At 40.3% G+C, this 18,537-nt stretch overlaps 1 long non-coding RNA gene across 2 annotated transcripts in view; it reads left to right on the top strand.

Annotated features, from left to right (window-relative positions):
• LOC122174670 (uncharacterized) overlaps positions 1–18,537 on the top strand; it is a 539,243-nt gene that overhangs the window by 490,768 nt on the left and 29,938 nt on the right. For both annotated transcript variants that reach the window (XR_010601346.1, XR_010601344.1), the window contains one exon: positions 9,897–10,028. This is a non-coding gene — a long non-coding RNA (uncharacterized LOC122174670). The remainder of the gene's footprint in view (positions 1–9,896; positions 10,029–18,537) is intronic.

The following is an 18,537-nucleotide window of genomic DNA, read 5'->3' on the forward strand; positions in this document are numbered from 1 at the left end:
CCACCTTCAGTCGCCACCTGCTGCCCCTCCACCTCGCTATCCAAACACTCGAACCTATTCCTGAGTTCTATTCCCCCCTCACTGGCCCTTCTTTTCCTTGGCCTGCTTCTCACAGTTACATGCTTCCACCTCCCATGTTCTCTCCCTTCCATTCCCCTCTCACCGTCCTCTACCTCTGCCTCTACCTGCACCACAGGGCATTCTCCTTCAGCCCCCCCTTGCCTGTCCTCCATCAGCTTCTCAAACCCCCGCCTAAACTCCACCAGGGTATCTACCTGCATCTCCAGCCCCTTAATCTTTTCCTCCAGTAACACTATCAGGCGACACTTCATACACACATACCTGTGTTCCAGCTCCCCTGCCAGGACCATATACATACCACAGCTTCCACATGCAGCCATCTGCATTCTGTCTGCTGCTGCTGCTTGGCTCATGGCTGCAGCAATCTCTGCCCACCGCACCTGTGGACTCAGAGCACACACCACACCGCGCCCTCCTGCCTCCCCCTAACAACTCCCTCTCAAACTCCCCTGTTAGCCGCCCTGTGTGCTGCCTCCGGTGCCGCTGCTCGCAGCTGTGCCGCTGCCTGGCTGGGCGGCCGCTTTTATGGGCCCCCTAATCAGCCAAGCCCTGCCCCCTACTCAGGGCTCGGCGTCCTTCCCAGCACCCAGCCCCTGCAGGCCCCTACAAACACACAAGAACACACAAGAACAACAAGGACAGACACAAATACAGGTACCTTCTCCTCCAATGAGAACTCCCTCTCAAACTCCCCTGTTAGCCGCCCTGTTTGCTGCCTCCGGTGCCGCTGCTCGCCCTGTCCAATTCTTGTCCAGTTGAGAAATATAATACTATTGCTAGAAATCTTGCTACCTATTCACTAAGGGTCAGTGCTTTAGCTGGTGCTAATTGGTGTTGCTCCACTGATGTCAATGGAGCTATGTCTGTTTACACAAGAAAAATGAGGCACTGTTGTTTCCATTGAAGTCAAGGGTGAAACTCTCATTTACTTTAATTGTGCAAAAACAAGCCCTACATTTAGCCTTTCTTGTGCTAAACTGAGCTTTATCTCAGTATGTAGTTTCAGAAGATAATGAATATGGTGTTTTTTATTTAATGCCACTCATAATTTGAATGCTTACAGTTTATTACTAGCTCATTTTAGTCATAAGTTTTCAACAGAGATGGGGGAAGCTCCAAAGGTTTTGAGGTTTGACTATTGAGTGTCTGGCATAAGGGTAGTATATTTAGACTCCTCATGGCCATTTCCTGATTGTAATTAACTTCCAAGACCTACCCACTTTCACCTCCATTTCCACACATTTCAAGAATGGCAGTTAGATCATATTGGTTCAAAACTGAAGAAAACCAGCTACAGTTGAAGCCGAGTTAGCCAAAGATCTCAGGTGACACTGGAAACTACCAGAAAACTAGGGGTTTTGATAATGGTAGAGCTGACTCAGACAGCTTTAAACTTGGCACTTAGAACTTTAGACTCACTCCGTTTATAGATGGATAGCTGGCTTCCTCATGGCTGCTTGGCTCAGTATGAGATAGCAGCAGCTGCTCTCCAGGATTTCAGTTCATACATCTTTATGTGATGGCCAGACTTAAGCATATAAATCTTTGAGCAGTGAAGTTTTAATGTCCTGAATCAGGCAAAAAGGCCTCAGTATATAACTCTGTATGCACTTAAGCAGTGAAACCAGACTAGTGCATAAAGAGTTATGTACTGATGTCAAAACTCTGGGGAAATATTAGACCTTTGGACAACCAACTGTTTCAATTATTCGGGATGTGGGTAATCAAGGTTTTCTCTACATAGACGCATGTAAGCTGTCCAACAACTTAATCAAACCTCACAAGGCTCATGCTAAAAGTGTGATGTAGCTACATGCTCAGGTGAAAACACCTGGCCAAACCGTGGTCTGAAAAATGTATGTAGCTCTAGAAAATTAGTCATTCAAAGTATGCTTTAGATTTGAAAATATAAGTTACTCCTAACTATATCATAACACAGACTGTATAGCAGGGAATAAAAAATAACACAGCTATTCATTCTTGGATGATGGTTTCTACTATAGCCCAGATTAGTTGTGGCCAAAGTTACTATCCAATAGCTGTTCAGTGTGGTCTTTATCACATGAGTCTTTGTTATTTCAGTGCTGTGCCTGTGCACCGCAATACCTATAAATAGGACCATTATTCAAATTGGCACTTTGTTAGTCAATTCTACGGTTCTGTTGACAAAATGCGGATTTAGTCTGCAGATGGACTCCAGGATCAGGAATGTTATTAGCTACTGGACTTGCTAGAGGCCAAACAATGAATGGTCATGGAGACTGAAATAATAATTAATATCTAGCTCTTACATAGATTAAAGTGCTGTAAATCTCAAAGCTCATTTAAAAAAAAGTATTGTTATCCCTTTTTTATAGATAGTGAAACTAAGTCTACATCTCTCGGTAGGAGCTAGGGATATGATTCCACAGCACATTAGACATATTTGTGCGAGCTCTCCTCTGAGCTAGTCTGCTAAAAGTATTAGTGTAGCCACGCTAACACAGGCAGCTGCAGCAACAGCATGGGCTACCTGCTCTGAGTACAAACCCACCTGAACCCCATGGGCACTTACTCAGGGCAGCTCACCTGGGCTGCTGCAGAAGCTGGCCATGCTGCCATGGCTGTGTGAATATTTTCAGCGTGATTGTTTAGTGAGCTGGGAATCATACACTCCTAGCTCCTACTATGTAGATGTACTCTGAGATGAAGAGAGGTGAAGTGACCTGTCCAAAGTTCCCAGCAGGCCAATAAAAAAGCCAGGTGTAGAATCCAGGAGTGAAATCCTGACCCTCATTACAGTCAATAGCAAAACTCCTATTTGATCTCAGTAAGGCCAGATTTCATCTCAGGTCTTCTGAATCACACTATCCACTGGGCCATGCTGCCTCCCACACTTCCTCTAACCTGTAGTCTCTAATCTTGTAAAAGTTAGGATTGTGGCATATAATTGTGGAAAAGATGGGAGACGTTTGGCTTGCTGGAACTTGTGCTGTGTCTGTTCAGTAGTTAAATAAAGAGTAACAGATTCCAATGATGTTGGATTGATAACAAGGAAGAGCATATTATTTCATTAAACCTCAGAACAAGTAAGGCTCAAGGCATCCTTGAAACATTTTGTAATAAAACATATTAAAATAAAGTTGACTTCAAAATATCCTGCATAGCCTGGAAGGTCATACAAAATTATTTAATTGTAAGTTGGTTATCTAGCCACTTCCTACCTTTTCATTCTAGCATACTGATGCTGTAAGCCGTGAGGAAGAATAGCCATCCAATCAAATAATAGAACACTGAAAAAGGTCAAAAAAGAACAGTTTATGCCATGTTTTGCCTAATGGATTAGGTTCATGAATTTCCTCAAGGGTTTGATCCTGAGCTATTCAAATCAGTGGAAACTTTGCCACTAACTTCAATGAGTGAAGGATCAGATCATAAATGCATGCATGAATCTGCAGTTTATTCAAATCCTTATAGCAATTCTTGGTATTTTAAAAACCTAAATAGCATGCCCTAGCTAAAGTGGGTAGCAAACATTTTATGTCCCCAGCATTACATTCTATTCCCTGCTTCTCAAATTAAAAGTAGGAAGTTTGTGCCATCACTAATGAAAACAGACAGTTATAAATATTGTGCCATTGAATCATTAATATCTTTAGTCTTTTAACAAGATTGTCTGATGAGCACTAAAACTAAAGTCAAATTGTCCTTTTTGTGCTAGGCTTGTTTTCCATAAATTGCCAGAAAACCATTTATTCAATCCGTCTTTCTTCTGGTAATTGATTATGCGGATATTATTTATCGTGCTGCTGCAAGCACATCTTTGCATAAATTAGATGTGCTTTATCATTCTGTGTTACATTGTATTTATAAATGCTCCATTTTCTGCTCATCATTGATGACTTTATTGCATGGTAAACTGGTCTTCATTAGACAGTGTTAAGCATTAGTATTCATTTATCAGTGAGGGAATTTGGAGAAAAGCCCCACCATGTTTTCTATCTTTATCAAATTCTTTTCCCCAACAAATGTGCTCTCAAATCCCCAGGCAGTCTTACATTTGTTTTTCCATTTATTATATTTTTATGTAGAGAAAGCATGAATTTTCTTCTCCTTATCCCCACCACTGCAACAGTTATTTTAACTAGCATTAAAGTTTACAAGCTATTCCAGTTTTACTAATTAATATAAAAGAACATAGCTTATACGGTATATGGCTGCAGCCTGCTTGCCAATTTGTCTTGAGTCTTGATAACAGCCTTCATCAGGTTATCCTTGTTAAAGAGAAATGAAGTTCTCAGTGTAGCAATTTACTTCCTTGAAGGAAGGTTTGATTGGGTATCTAAAATGTTTAATCTTCTTTTGGTAGTCATGAATACAGACCACACAGGATGCATCAGAGTGTGTCTGAGTCTAGGGAGCATTGGTGCAAGTGTGAATCATTCTTGGACAGTGGGAAACCTTTTTCTGCTTGTAGGCTTTTACTTCATCACTAGGAAAGCAGCATTTTGTCATAGCTTTAGTGGTATGTGATTATAGTAACTCATCTATATTTGGAAAATCCCAAGTTTGAAAATCACGTCTGTGTTTGCATGGGAATAAATGTTTCACTAAAAGGTGGAATTTGATTTAGTGTAAACCAAGGGCTTGACCCTGCAAACATTTCTTATGAGGTACTGAGCATCTTTAACCCCCATTGGAGACATTGGGAGTTGAAGATGCTCAGTACCTCACAGGAACAGACCAATAATAGCCAAAACTTGCTCCTTCCTCCATGGTAATGGGGGTCCCCAATGTGGAGGATCATCTGCTACACTAACCCACTGCAATTATTTCCTGTGGAGGGTTGCTGTAGTCCTAAGGATTCAGATTGGGTACGGGATGGCTTGGGGAGGGGATGTTTTCTCCCACAATTCCCTCACCCCAAGTCTGACCATTCAGGCTTGCTGTGTGTGCTGAGTACATCTTCACTAGAGAAGATTGTACCCATACTGCAGTAACAGCCAGAAGCACGAAAGCTGCACCACCAGTAACGTGCTAATGTAGACAGGGCTCAGGTATTTTCCATGGCCTGGTGGCAAAAAAACACTTGAGACTTATCTATACTAGTATTTACACCACTGCTACTGCTGGTACAACTGGACTCTTGTTGGAAGTTGCTATGATGTGGTTATTAATTTTTTTTCTAGAGTAGTTGGAGCCTAAGGCCTAGATTTTTAAAGCTATTTAGTCATAACTTTATTCAGTTTTGCAAGGCCTAAGTGACGTGGATGGCTTAGAGCTTCTTTATATAAACATTTAGTGCACACTTGAGCTATCCCTCTAGATAAAAACACACTAGAGAACTTGTAGTGTATGGCAGCAGGGTCACACAGACAGTGTGCAGGAAGCTGGGAGTAACTGTCTCTTACTGGCCTGCTGCATGCTAACTGCCTGGGTGGACCTTGCTACTGCAGAAAGTCCTATTTCAAAAGTGACTTGGCAGTTCAGGCTAGATCCATAAAGGGGACATAGATTTATCATTGCAATGCTTAACTTTAGTTCCTGGTAGAATCCACAGCCATGAGTTAGATGCCCATATAATGGGGAGAGTTAGATACCTAAGAATTGGATTCATAAAAGCTAGGATTCTGAGTGAGGAGCTGCCTAAGCTAGTCAATTGGGAAATGCTGAGGAGACGAGTGGGTTCTCAGCTCCGCCTCTCAAAGGGAGGTAGTGTATGGGGAGATTAAGAACCCCAGGTAACAGTAGGTGCCTAACAGGAGTGAACAATGTGCAAGAATTAGGGAGCTAAATATTTGTTCAATAGTAGTAACCCAAAATTCTATAATATCACTATAGTATACAGTCTTGTTCAGAGCCAGCTCTGTAGAATGATATGTTGTATTCTTATAGGGAAGAATATGTGGAAATGATCCTATTCTGTTTTTTGGTCTTATTCTTCTACTGCTTTTTATTTTCTTTCACCATGAGCCTTTCACACTCATGTTGGCAGTTTTCCTCACATACAATGGTATTTAGTCCTAATCCTGGCTTCTTTGTCTACCAGGTTGCTGCGAATCCAAGATCGGTTTCAGGTCTTCTTTATGCATCATAAAGAAGTAAAAAAGGGCACAAGTCCAACAAAGTATTTTGCAGGTCACTTTTAAACAACTGTAAGACTTATTGGATGGGTGAAGACTGCACACTTAATTTTTTCTCCTTGATTTCACACAAATGAAGTGTTTATGCACATGCATTCCTTATGTGAAGGACACAATCCTTGTTTGGCATGTTTTAATGGCCCCTGTACCAGGGCTCTGACAAGGAGTTTTTAGCAAACTTGGTACCCTACTATCGAGTAGTTGACCGTCCCATATAAAATCCAGTCTTCTGACATGAATACCAAACTTTTGTGAGTTAAAATTCACTTTTGACTAGCATTCAGGCAAGTAATGATTGCTTGCTTGACTGTTTACAAAGAGCAAGTGAGTACAAAAGGAGTCCAAGAATGACTGGGATTAATTCAATTTTAAATTTCAGCAGGTATTCATATCATCCAGATCAGCAAGTAACCCTTTATGTGCTGGAGTTCCTTTACCTTTGTCACATTATTCTTATGAAATAGCTGTGCCTGGGGATTTACATAGATAGGAAAGACACAGTACCTTCCTGTAGGAGCTCACAATCTAAGATGAGTACAAGGCAGGACACTTTATAAAGGACGTAAGGCTAGGGATGAGGAGAGAGGGAGGAATTAAAAAAAAAACACTGGGGAAAAAAACCCATAACTGAGGATTCATAAATAAAATTACAACTTTGTTTATCCAAAAATGCATATATGTCATTGGTTAAAAAATGCAGAGATTCAGGAAGTTAGAATTTTTAAACTCTCTTGGGTGGCACTGCTCACCTGACACAATAGGGAAACTCCTCTGGTCCTGGAGGATGCTCCAGATTTGTGGAGGCACATTCTGTGTGGTGGGGGCAAATACTTCCCAGACAGAATGATTGTGAAGAAACTCTTCAGAGAGACCTGTTCCACCTTACCTCTTTTTGCAGGGTTCCCCCTGAGAGGGGCTAGTCTGGCCCAGTGTTTTGAAACTTCTTGGGAATGATGGGTGATATAAATGCTACAGAAGTCCATATTGTTGGTCAGGAGGCAGGTGTGAGCTAGATACAGCCTTCACAAATCAAATTTCCCTAAAGCTTTATCTACCTCTGTAGCAGCTGAACAAATATCAGATAGATCAAATGTGTATTACTATAAGTGGTAGTCTAATTTCTTCCAACAAGCTCTCTTCACTGAGTGAGAATGTACCCGTTTAGTATAGAGCAGGTTTATGATGATGTATTATGAGTTTATTGTAAATAAAAACACCATAACTTTCAAGATATGTAAACTGCAGTGGGGTGTTCTATGGTGCTCTGTTGCCAAACTATCATGTAAAAACCTGCTAACATTCTCCTTATCATCAGCACTTTAACAGTAGCTGTAAGAGGTAAACACCACCAAACAAGAAAGCCTTCTCTTTTTTTTTTTTTTTTTTTTTTTTTAAAGGAAATCTAGGGAGCAATTAATTGCAACAGAGAAATTAAACATGAGAAAAAAGATTAGAAGAGCAAGAAAAAAATTTTAAACTCTGTTTGAAGAAATAATTAGATCACATTAGCTGGCCAAGAAGCAAACTGCAAAAAATACCCCACACCACAAACGTTTTAAACAAAAAATTCAGGGCCCAACCCTGACCCCATTGAGAACACTGATGAAACTAACTGACTGAATGGGAACCAAATAGGGTCCTTCACTTCACTTTAAGATCTACAAAGTGTTTGTTTCCCCTTTCTCCTTCTGTCTTCAATTATTGGGGTAATTCCCAAGTCAGGCTGAGCATTGCTTAGTGCAGCATTCGATGGTAGGAAAAAGATGTCTTTGTGGGACATTTACACCTCTCCAGTGGACAAGGATAGTTCAGCTCCTGACGCAACTTAGAGAAGATTCAGAGATGGTCTATTTGTTCCCCACTACCTATGGGACTGTTTTGGCAACTGGGGATAGCTGGAGCATAATAGGGTTCTGGCCATGCCCTGTGTAGCAACCTGCATGTAACTTGGAAGGAGGATCACAGGTTACAGGAAGGAAGTGTGTGGTGAAGGTCAGTCTGTGTGCACATGGCTAGAATGCTAGCTGCAGTTGCAGCATGTCTGTAAATAGTTTTCTTAATAAAAAGACTGTTTTGTTTTACAAGCATGGAATCTTTTCATGCTATTACCCAATACATTACGGATGTGGTGTAGAGTCAGGTTAGCTGATATTACCTGATGCTGGAGGAATCTTCAGCTGGTAAATCAAGTGAGCTTTATGCTCCCTTGGTTATTGTGAAGCAAAGGGCCCAGAGGTTTCCAAAGATCAGAGTAGCATGTAGAGGGTACTAGGAGGTTAGGTGGGCTAGCTTTACCATTGACTCCAGTGAGAGAGGGATTAGGTTGTTGGTGACATACTAAAGACATATTTATCTATAACAAAAGATAAGCAAAGATGAAATGTCAAATCTGCAGTTCTGTCCCGTAAGGGCAATGCAGCTTTTTTCTTTTGGCTTCATGTGTTTCTTCTCTGACTTTTTAATGAACAGTATCTGATTGAAATGCATCTAGAATTTGGAGTTGACCATTAATATTGAGGGAACAAATGCTGAGTGTCCACCAGAGAATAAAGGAAGGAGAATCACAAACAAAGATCACCAACCCAGTAGCGTCAAAGTCTCTTGAAAACCTGAGAGCGGTTACAGTCCTTTTCTTTCCAATCCCTTAAGAGATGAAAGTTCATGCTGGGAGAGAGAGGCCTTGACTTTAGGATCAGCAGGGGACAGCAGTTTGATAACACATTGATATTGAATTTAATGTGGCATTGTTCATATTTCAGCTTGAGCGCCTATCTTCAAACTGAGGTTAAGTAACAAAGCAAAGTTTTGTGGGTTATTCACTTTGCACAGTGGCTGCCTCCACTATTCCTCTCACTAGTTAGAGAAAACATAAACACTAGATTCAAACACACAGTTATAAATGTTCCAAAACTAAACCCGGGGAGATGGGGTGGTGTAATGGAAAGTCCCCCTGCATTCTCTTCTTTTCTGTGTCTTCTCCAGGCTTAGAATTCAAGAAGTACAGGTATTAGAAAGGGAGGGTTCAAGGTGTGACTTCTATTTCTGAGCCCAACATTGAACAGAGAGAGACTTCTGCCTGGCTTTTGAGTAGACTGAATGGGGGCTTGTGCAGCGGAGACTGAGTCTCTGGTGAACAGCTTGCTGCAGTTATAATTTTAATGAAAATTGAAAGCTTAAGTGCCATCGTTTCCCATATTACTTCTACCCCTAAAATGATTTATTGACCACTTATACATGATACATTCTCCTGTCATGAATAACACACTATATATTTATTTTCATGAATAATGGCCACCATTTTAATTGATAGTTTCAGACAGAGTAGTAGATTTATTCCTACAATGAATAAAACTACTTGCAATATACAGACAGTATAAATTATTTTAGCACTTATTCTAGTTTTCCCTTTGCAACCCAATATGCCCTTAATGTTAACAGAAATCAATCAAATGAGATCTAATATATCACTATTCAGCAGCTTCTACAAAGTACACTAAAACATTTTTTCTATAATGTTTTTGAAATGTGTTAAATGATGTTGCCAAAAAGCTTTTGCTGAACCAAGAAGCTTTTGACTTGTCTGATGTATCTGCCTGTAAGATGGCTGTTTCATTTTCCTTTAGCTTATTTGTCTTTCCTTGGCATCCTACCTGTATATGTAAGACATCTCTTTTACTTTCATTTATTATACAGGCTTTCAGAAAATCTTCCCATTAAAAACATAAATGAAGCTTGTCCCACATGGATTTTTAAATGGAAAGTTAAGATTCAACTGAGATGATAATCAAATATTGATTCCTGAAATGTATAACCCTGCATGGACAGGTGAGTTCTGCATTCATTCCTGTGTGTGATATACGGAACACAATGAGCCAAGTCTGTGAGGGCTTCTCTTAATGCTGAGGATGATCATGGTTCAATACTAACATTTCCATTTCTTGCAAATAATTTCATTCTGTAATTAATGTTCGAGGCTATATGTGATATGCTGTGTGTTCACAAATATGCCCCAGTTGCGTGCTGCAGCACAACAGAACTATAAAAGAATGAAATTACATACATTCCTTTCTATAACATAAAATCACAGAGCTCACAGTGAATCACTTCAAAACAGAATTAAAATGCTACAGAGCATACAGGAAGAGGTTTCATTAAAATACAAACAAACACAAAGCTTCTTGAACAAATTGCGTTGTGATGCATTGACTCAAATATCATTACAATGTGTTCACCTACCAGTAATTTTTAGAGATCTATTGTTTATTTTTGAAGTGAGGAATAATAATCTTTTCATTTCTTCTTCTTTAATAAACTATTTTTCAAATTGTATCAAGGTCAACATTTTCAAATATGGGTGCCTCAGGTTCAGCACTTAAATCCATATTTAGGCACTCAATAAGGTTTTTCTAAGTATCCATCATTCAAAACTTCAGGTGCCTTAATTGGAAAATTGTGTAAATAAAACACTTGAATATTTTTATGAACCAACAGATAGTTGACAAGAGAAGAACATAAGGAGATATGATGGGTGAGGGATTAAGGAGAAGGGACAGAAGTGGGTCATAAATCAAATGGCCCAAATACAGGTCCAAGAATGCGTGTTAAAACATTATGGAGGTCTTGTCAAAGACAGAGTAGAAGGATTAATATAAGGAAAGCACATGGGGTTAGAGTTAAATATTCTTCATTCTATTCTTGGCTCTGCTACTGACTTGATGTATGGTGTTGGGCAAGTCACTTTACCATATGGTTGCCTGAGTTCATTAATTTATAAAATAGCAATAATTCTTAAAGGCAATTCCTACTTTCCATTGAAGTTTGTAAAGCACTTTGAGATGCTTGGATGAAAGAGACTAGAACAGTGGAGAGTATTGTTAGTATAATGTGTCAAAGTATAGATGTAATCAGGTGAGCTACCACTTTCAAATAAGGCAATCATAGTAGATGTATAGTACAATACATGAACTACAATTTTGTGTTTATTTTATTTAAAGTATAACACTACATTTGCTGCTCGGTATATTTTACTTGGCTAAAGCTACATTATTTGAAAAAAGGAAATGCTAGATCATATAAGGATTTGAATTGCTTATTTCTGTATCTGTATTAATATTTCTTTTCTCTTGCTCTAAATTATGTAAGCAATTTCCATGAGAAAACACAAACCATGTGATTGCTAGACACTATAGTTTGCTACTAGAGCTATGAAGTCAAGAGCTATTTTAATAAAATACCGTAGTCAATTAAATTCAGTTTCTAAAGAAGGGAAAGTAAAGACTGCTGAAAGTCGATCAAAAGACACCACTCACTGCAGGGGGGCAAGTTAAGCAGAGAAGAAACTAGACCTAAAGGATAGAGTTCTTTCTATTAGGCAGCAGCAAAGTCATTTACATTATTCATTGCACTTTAGAAAAAAAATATTCATGAATAGTTTGAAAGGAATAGATGGACCTAACGGACAAAGAATGCAGACATAAAGCAAGGGAGGGAATAAAAAAGCAAAAGCAAAATGCAATACTATCTAGGGGACTTAAAAGAAATATGAAAGAGTTCTAGAAATACAGAGAGAATAGGAAATACGAGACCACTACAAAAAAACAAGAAAAAAGAACATGCAAGTGAGGCCTCCTAAATGGCTGAAAAATATTAAACTAATTTTTGCATAATTTTAAATGTAAAGGAAAAATGAAGAAAGAGAATGTTATGTGGGAGAGGAGATCACGGGCCAAAGTTTAGTTTAACTTGTACATAGCGAGTTTATTCTTCTGCCTTTCTTACGTGGAATAGTGCTTTACTTTAAGACTAGCTCCACTGAAGTCAATGGCGGGGATGGAGGTGGTATAAGGTTGGGCTCTGTGGGATGGCTTGCAGAGAAGGAACTGTAAGGCAGGCAGAATCAGACTTTTATGAGGAAGCCACAAAATCTATAGGTTAAAATATTGTGTGAATTCATTAAAGTTAATAAAGATAAATAGCTGTATAGCTTGATTAACATACATGAATTAAGAAAAAAAGATAATTTTAAAAAGAAGAAAAATCAAGCATTGCTGCTGTAGTGCATGGTAAAAGGTGTCCTCCACAGTCTTAGGTCTGAATTGGTCTAACTTCAAGCCATTAGATCTTATGTCTTTGTTTCCTCAATTAAAGAGACCTCCGTCATTAGAAATCTCTTCCCCATATAAGTACTTATAGGCCATGAGCAAGTCACCTCTAAACCTTTTATTTGTTAAGATTAATAGATTGAAGTTCTTTACTGTAAAGTAGGTTTCCAGACCTAGGGTCATTCTTGAGGCTTTTTCTAAACCCTTTCCAGTTTGTTAATTTCCCTAATTGGTCTCCAGAGGAAACTGACTAGGGAATTAGCACTAGTCAATAAATGGGGTAAATTGGATTTAAGAACAGAATGTCTGAACTGGGCCTCCAAAGAGGAGTTTGTAGTTTAAGGCTACTGTGTGAAAAGCAAATGCTATTCTCTGGTGTAAACACTATTGGCGTGATTCAAAACACATTGAAGTCAATGAGAATCTTTCAGTGGACTTCAATAGGCTTTGGATGTGGCCCTCTAGAAGAGGATCATATGTAAAATTTCTGAGATAAAAGGGCTGCTTTAGAAAGACTTGGTGCAACCAGAACAAGAATATTGTAAGCAGTTTTTCCCTTCATGAAAGCTATAGAAACTATAGCAAAGGTGATAAAAGGAATAAGATGGGGATAAATATATCTGGAGAAGCAAGTAGCTAAAATTATACGGTGTAGACAAGAGAAGACTTAGGAGATACATGATCCCAGTCTGAAAATCCCTTCCAGGTGCTAATAAAGCTTCCCACAATCTCTCCAGGAATAACCTTTCCTCAAATTACTCATGTAATATAAAAAAGGAACTAATGTGATGTGTGTTAGATAACTGAGCCAAACTCTTATTAGTGAGAATGTCTCTCCTCCTTCCTCCATGACATCTCTCCCTCAGTTAGGTCATTTATTTTTTCTCTTAGAGCTCAGTCCAACTCTCCTTGACATTTTCCCATTCTCTTTAGTGGGAGGTGCATTAGGGCAGGCCTGGCTCCAGGATTTTGGCTGCCCCAAGCAGCCCCCCCAAAAAAAAAAAGTCGCAATCTGCGGCAGCAATTCGGCGGGAGATCCTTCGCTCTGAGGCGGAGTGAGGGACCGTCCGCCGAATTGCCGCCAAATACCTGGACATGCCACCCTCTCCAGAGTGGCCGCCCCAAGCACCTGCTTGACAAGCTGGTGCCTGGAGCCAGCCCTGCATTAGGGCAGTAAGCGATCACTTTTTTACTTTCTGTAGAATGACTTACACAGCTATGACATTATATACACACAATACAAATAATATTGATAAAGAAGAACTTGTTCAAACTCAGAAGGAAAAGAGACAATAGCATGAAGCTAGACATTTATAAAATATCTTTTATGACTTTGCTCATCAAAAGAGCATGGTAGAAATCCTGGCCCCATTTACAGTCAATGGCAAAATTCCCATTGATTTCACTGGGGCCAGGACTTCACTCTCTACATATATTCTTGTATATTTCATTACTGTTCATCTGTTGGTCGGCGACAAATACAGTGCAATTTAATACACACAAAATAAGCACACACCGCTCTTGGCAGCACAAATCCTTGCATAATATAAAAGCCATTATTTTATTTATTTTATATAGATATATACACACATATACTGGAGACATACATTCCTAGAGCGAGAGACTTAGGCTAGGTCTACACTACCCGCCTGAATCGGCGGGTAGAAATCGATCTCTCGGGGATCGAATTATCGTGTCTCGTCAGGACGCGACAATCGATCCCCGAATCGATGCGTTTACTCCACCAGCGGAGGTAGGAGTATGCGCCGTCGACGGGGAGCCGTGGAGGTCGATTTTGCCGCCGTCCTCACAGCGGGGTAAGTCGGCTCCGATACATCGAATTCAGCTACGCTATTCGCATAGCTGAATTTGCGTATCTTAAATCGACCCCCCCCCCCCGTAGTGAAGACCTGCCCTTAGAGAATGTCTACACAGCAAAGAAAAACCTGTAGCTGGCCCATGCCAACCGACTCGGGCTTGCAGGTCTTGGGCTGCAGGGCTGTTCCATTGCTGTGTAGACTTCTGGGCTTGGGCTGGAGCCTGGGCTATAATTGCCACCCACCTTGCAGTGTCCTTGAACCCAAGCTCCAGCCTGAGCCCAGAAGTCTATATAGCAATGAAACAATCCAGCAGCTTGAGCTCTGCGAGCCAGAGTCCGCTAGCATTAGGGTGACTAGATAGCAACTGTGAAAAAACGGGACAGGGGGCAATAGACGTCTATATAAGAAAAAGTCCCCAAAACTGGGACTGTCCCTTTAAAAACAGGACATCTGGTCACACTAGCTAGCATGGACCAACCGTGGGTTTTTCTTTGCGGTGTAGACAGACCCTTAGTGGCTACACTTGCATATTAGGCTAACACAGACGACTGGCTATGGTGCTGACAGGTGAATAGGCAAATTCTACATCATATTATAACTTTGTTAAAGATTTTTTCCAACATTTGCAAACTTGAGTATTTTAAGTTAGTCATTGAAATCTGAATTTAGGTGAAGTGGCACTTTTTTCTGAGGTGCTAAGCATGTGCAGCCCCATGGAAGTCAGTGGGGCACCACTTCTAGGAAGATAAATCATTTTTGGTGGGAAGAATACTTTCTCTTCCTCTTTCTATTCTCCCCTACCACCACAAGACTATATTACAGCAAAGAGTAAAATCCAGCTCTCCTGACTCCCAGTCCTTTGACCATGCTGCCTCTACAATAATAATAATTTCACCTATGGGCAGGACATTTTTAATCTGGTTTCTATTTAATTTTTTTTATAATTAATGTTTGATGATGAGCACATCTGTTTGATAATATAATTGTCATAAAACTAAAATAAAGATGAACAGCAAATAAAATTATAATAAAAATACTTTTCCTGTCTCATCTTTTATTACACGTAAAAATATAAAACGTAGGTGGTTTTCAACAATTATTAATACTAGGTCCCATCAGTAAGACAGAAACTTTAAATACTGTAGAAATATGTAAAATATTCAAGTAAAAATGCAAGACAAATTAAAATCAGCCTTAGCTCACAAAATGGTAGTGATTTCCCAATAATTTTTGTGTGTGACTCTGAACATTCCATCAAAACCTTTTGCAAATGTCTGATTCACTTTGAATATTCCTGAAAAAATTGAAGCTCCAGTTTGCTTATCAACTTCAACTTGAAATGATGTTCCCTAGGAAAAATCATGTGGGTTAAATTGCACAGCATTGCTTATATGACAACTACTACTTCCACTTCACTGTGCAGTTGACTGGAATCCTCAGCATCTTCAGAGCAAATTGCCAAATCTTCTTCAGAGTAGCCTTCTCATAATAACACCACTGAATGAATACACTCTCTCTATAAGTGCTAAATTTTGGCATATTGGTTTCAGCCTCTGACTAAGGAGTGGTATAGAGCTGCTGCAACTCAAGGAGCACTGTAGAGACTGCTTCAGCCAGATGATCAGTCTCTCTTGGTGCTGCTCACAGTGCAGGGAGGTATTCATTTTGCACAAGACATGAGGATTGCCCAAGTGCACGCAGGCAGGGCAAGGGAAAACATAATCCTGCCTCCTTCTTCTCATTCTCTACACCCTTTTCATCATCCAGCTCCAAGCAGCGAACAGTATATGTGCTGCATAGAGTGCAGGGATGGTTATCATAAGTAGAGCTGGTCAAAACTCAAAATTTCTGTTCCGCAAAAAATTCTGGCATTTTGCACAAAATTTAGAACAATTTTAAAATGTCATAATTTCCCATGGAAAGGAAATTCTGGGGAATTTTTTTTTAAGAGAAAATATGTAAGAAACAAATTAGAGCAGCAGGTTGCCCCAATTCCTGGAGTCTCTTTGAACTGTCACAACTACCAAGGACTTATTCCGTGGGTTGCTCCAGGAGTAGCCCAAGGAGTCTCCCTGAGTCAAGAGCAGCTCAGGTGGTCCCTTGAAGCCTGGGACCACATTGCGGAGCCTAGAAGCCCTGAGAACCTGTCTCCTCCCGGGGCTTCCAGGAATACCAGGGTCTGGCTATGAGCCAGTCCACATGGTGAGGCTGTGCAAGAAACCAGTTAGGGTTTCATCAGAACCTTGTCTGTTTTTTTGGTGGAAATTTGCCAGAACCATAACATTTTTGTGAAACTTCTCAGTTCCAATGAACTGACATTTTCTGATGGAAAAACCCTGTAGTCAGAAAATTCCTGACCAGCTCAAAGCATAGAATCATAGAATATCAGGGTTGGAAGGGACCTCAGCTGCACAAGAGTTGGGGAAAGTTTCTGGCTTCCCCCCACTCCAACCATGTGTCTCTGGGACAGGCCCACTTAGAATCCAAGTAGTGATGTTCAGTGTTGGCAGACTCAAAGTATATGTAATATAGAAAGTGTTGAAGCAGATAAGTGAGTGAAGACAATGATGGTCTTGTTTATCAAAATACAAGTCTGAATCCTTAGGTGGGATATAAGGCAGTTCAGACTTTAGTTCTTAACTTTGCTGTAGATTTTCTTTTTAATGAAAGATGTTCTCCTCCCAGCCACTCTACATAAAGCAAATGACATTACTGCAAGATGGATTGGCACTGATGTACACCTTTATTTTTTTCTTATTACTAGTGCACAAATCATCTTGGTTTCCCAATATCTTATAGGATTTTCCTTTTTCAATTTTTTTCTCCTAAAATATAAAAGGCTGTTAATTAATCCTCTGGGCCCCTGAGCCCAATTCCAAGCCAAGTTTTATAGAAGAAAACAATGTAGTTATTTTGCAAAGTAAACTAACTTTATTTCCATAACACAATTATGTGAAATTAAGGTGTGAGCGAATGTTATAGCTCACCTTCCATTGTAATCCTCTCCATTTCTTTCACTCATCTCTTACGATAAAAAATCCTTTACGATCAAACTTTCCAGGATTGGTCTGAATTTTGTTCTGATTTTATTTTCTTTTTTAAATGCTTAAGCAAAAAGAGTTCAGCTATTCCCAAGTTAGATGGTCAGGAAGAAGATTGGTAGAGTCCCCTCAGGCAGTGTTATGGGCTCCTGCAAACGTTTTAGATAGGGATCAATGGCTCCATGTCTAGTTGGCAGCTGGTATCAAGCAGAGTGCCCCAAGGGTCAGTCCTAGGGCTGGTTTTGTTCAATATCTTCATTCATGATCTGGAGGATGCCATAGATTGCACCCTCAGCAAGTTTGCAGATGACACAAAACTGGGAGGAGGGTAGGGATAGGATATAGAGGAGGGGGAGGGATAGCTCAGTGGTTTGAGCATTGGCCTGCTAAACCCAGGGTTATGAGTTCAATCCTTGAGGGGGCCACTTAGGGATCTGGGGCAAAATCAGTACTTGGTCCTGCTAGTGAAGGCAGGGGGCTGGACTCAATGACCTTTCAAGGTTCCTTCCAGTTCTAGGAGATGGGATATCTCCATAAATTTATAATTTAGGAACCAGACAAATTAGAGCATTGGGCCAAAAGAAATCTGATGAGGTTCAACAAGGACAAGTGCAGAGTCCTGCACTTAGGACAGAAGAATCCCATGCACTGCTACAGACTAGGGACCAAGTTGCTAGGCAGCAGTTCTGCAGAAAAGGACCTAGGGGTTACAGTGGATGAGAAACTAGTTATGAGTCAGTGTGCCCTTGTTGCCAAGAAGGCTAACGGCATTTTGGGCTGTATAAGTAGAAGCATTGCCAGCAGAGCGAGGCACATGATCATTCCTCTCTATTCGGCATTGGAGAGGCCTCATGTGGAGTACTGTGTCCAGTTTTGGGCCCCACACTACAAGAAGGATGTGGAAAAATTGGAAAGAGTCCAGCGGAGGGCAACAAAAATTATTAGGGGTCTGTAGCACATGACTTATGACTTTTAGGAGAGGCTGAGGGAACTGGGATTGTTTAGTCTGCAGAAGAGAAGAATGAGGGGGTTCCAAAGAGGTTGGATCTAGACTGTTCTCAGTGGTACCAGATGACAGAACAAGGAGTAGTGGTCTCAAGTTGCAGTGAGGGAGGTTTAGGTTGGATATTAGGAAAAACCTTTTCACTAGGAGAATGGTGAAGAACTGGAATGGGTTACCTAGGGAGGTGATGGAATCTCCTTCCTTAGAGGTTTCTAAGGTCAGGCTTGACAAAGCCCTGACTGGGATGATTTAGTTGGGGATTGGTCCTGCTTTGAACAGGGGGTTGGATTAGATGACCTCCTGAGGTCCCTTCCAACCCTGATATTCTATGATTCTCAGAATGAGGAAGGGTCCCAATAGGGTACTCTG

The sequence above is a fragment of the Chrysemys picta genome, chromosome 5, assembly GCF_011386835.1.
Source record: "Chrysemys picta bellii isolate R12L10 chromosome 5, ASM1138683v2, whole genome shotgun sequence".
NCBI classification, from domain to species: Eukaryota; Metazoa; Chordata; order Testudines; family Emydidae; genus Chrysemys; species Chrysemys picta.